Below are 2,207 nucleotides of genomic sequence, written 5' to 3'. Positions count from 1 at the left end.
CCACAGTTTATTGTGATCCACACAGTCAAATGCTTTGGCATAGTCAATAAACTAACGCATATATACGGAATTTAGAAAGGTGGTAATGATAACCCCACATGCAAGACAGGAAAAGAGACACAGATGTATAGAACAGTCTTTTGGACTCTGTGGGAGAGGGCGAGGGTGGGATAATTTGGGAGAATGGCATTGAAACATGTATATTATCATATGTGAAAAGGATCGCCCATCCAGGTTCAATGCATGAGACAGGGTGCTCAGGGCTGGTGCACTGGGATGACCCAGAGGGATGGGATGGGGAGGGAGGTGGGGGGGGTTCAGGATGGGGAACAGATATACACCCATGGCTGATTCATGCCAATGTATGGCAAAAACCACTACAATATTGTAAAGTAATTAGCCTCCAATTAAAATAAATTAATTAATTTTTAAAAATTTTGTACCCAGTAATAGAAGGCAATGACAATAGCTCATGTGGGTGTAGGTTGCTCATTCTCACATAATAGAGTCAGGCCTGCTTGTACTCCATGGTCACAGAATAGCTGCACCAGCTCCAAGCAATACACTTCCAGTCGAGTCAAGATAAAGGGGCAAAAAAGCCCAGCAATTTCTGTACCCTTTTATCAGGAGCACAAAAATTTTCCCTGGAATCTGCCTTCTCTTGCCCCTCCCCACTCACTTCCTCTCAGTGGACTTCTGTTACTTAAGTCTTGCTGTTCTGAACTAGGTTACTCAGCCACCTCTATCTGCAAAGGAGACTGGAAAAGAGATCTTAATTAGCCTAAACCAGTCAAGATCCACTGCCCGGGGTTGGGCATGCTGCTGTCAATAAGGAAAAAAAATCAGGGTCCTGTTAGTAAGGGAAAAAGAGGTAAGGGAGAACAGGCAAGCTGAAAGCAAGTGGGGCATAACATCAGTCAATATTTCTAACCCCAATACACACAGCAAAGTGGAAGAACAATTTTAAAGGGAAAAAAGCCAAGATTTGGCATTTTTTTCCCCAGGGTTTAAGATGGAAATGCAGGAAGAGCCTGGCAGTATCTCTCACATCTAATCAGAGACTGTGAAACGTGAAAGTAATAATTGCTCAGTTGTGTCCAACTCTTTGTGACCCATGCTCCTCTGTCCATGGGATTCTCCAGGCAAGAACACTGGAGTGGGTTGCCATTTCCTTCTCCAGGGGATCTTCCCGACCCAGGGATCAAACCTGGGTCTCCTGCATTACAGGCAGATTCTTTACTATCTGAACCACCAGGGAATCAGAGGTTATTAGGGGTGCAAACAGAAGGGAGGCCTGGAGGGCTTAGCCATCCAAGCACTGGTCCCCCTCAGATTCCTAGAGGAAAACCACTTCCTTTTAGCAGGAAATGGGGTAAAGACAATGAAGTTCAATGTTAAAGAGACTTCCCCATCACGGAGAAGTAGGAATAATAGACTCTTGTTGCTTAATAGTTTAGGATGCTCAGAGATTTTACCAAGCAGTGCCTTCTACGGACCTGAGTCCCACTTGTTCTCTGCTGAGTATGGACCTCAGGTGTCACTCACAAAGCCGGGGAGAGCAGCAGGACTGAGAAGGAAAGTGAAAAGATCCTTTCTTCCCTGCTTCTGATGAACCTCTAGACTCACAAAGGTTAATTGCTCAAATGGTTGGGGCTTATTCCTTGGAAAAGGAGCTAAATGAATAAACATCTGTGGGTGCTGAGTCACACAACCCATCAGCAAATGGAGCCTGCCGTACTATGATTGGCTGCATGACCATCATTGGCCAATTGTAGGAATCATACTAGATCCAAGGGAAAAGCAAGTCACAGATGCTCAGGACAGGGTCTAGTGTAGGTGAAAGATTAACTCCTATGTTAAATTAAAAGTTCCACATTTTCTGATACAAAATGTAGGCCCTTTAGTTGAACAAACTGATAAATGCAACCAATTTCAAGCAAAAAAGATTTGAGTTCATATGGCCACACTACAAAAATTACACGTGTGAATTAAGTTCCTCTTCTAGTGTAGCATAGCCAATGCTTTCCCCCTCATATAGTATTAACTTGTTTAAAGAACACATATACAACAACATTTGAATTTTGAATTTTCAGTGTTTCTCAATCAAAGTTCTCTCCCTGAAATTTTTATTTCAAGAAAGGAAAAAAAAAGTTGCTGCCTCTTTAAACAAGTACTCAGACCTGAAAATGTTAACTAATTTCATTTTC

The sequence above is a fragment of the Odocoileus virginianus genome, chromosome 8 (assembly GCF_023699985.2).
Source record: "Odocoileus virginianus isolate 20LAN1187 ecotype Illinois chromosome 8, Ovbor_1.2, whole genome shotgun sequence".
In the NCBI taxonomy this organism is placed as follows: Eukaryota; Metazoa; Chordata; class Mammalia; order Artiodactyla; family Cervidae; genus Odocoileus; species Odocoileus virginianus.
Note: the sequence above shows the minus strand (reverse complement) of the source record.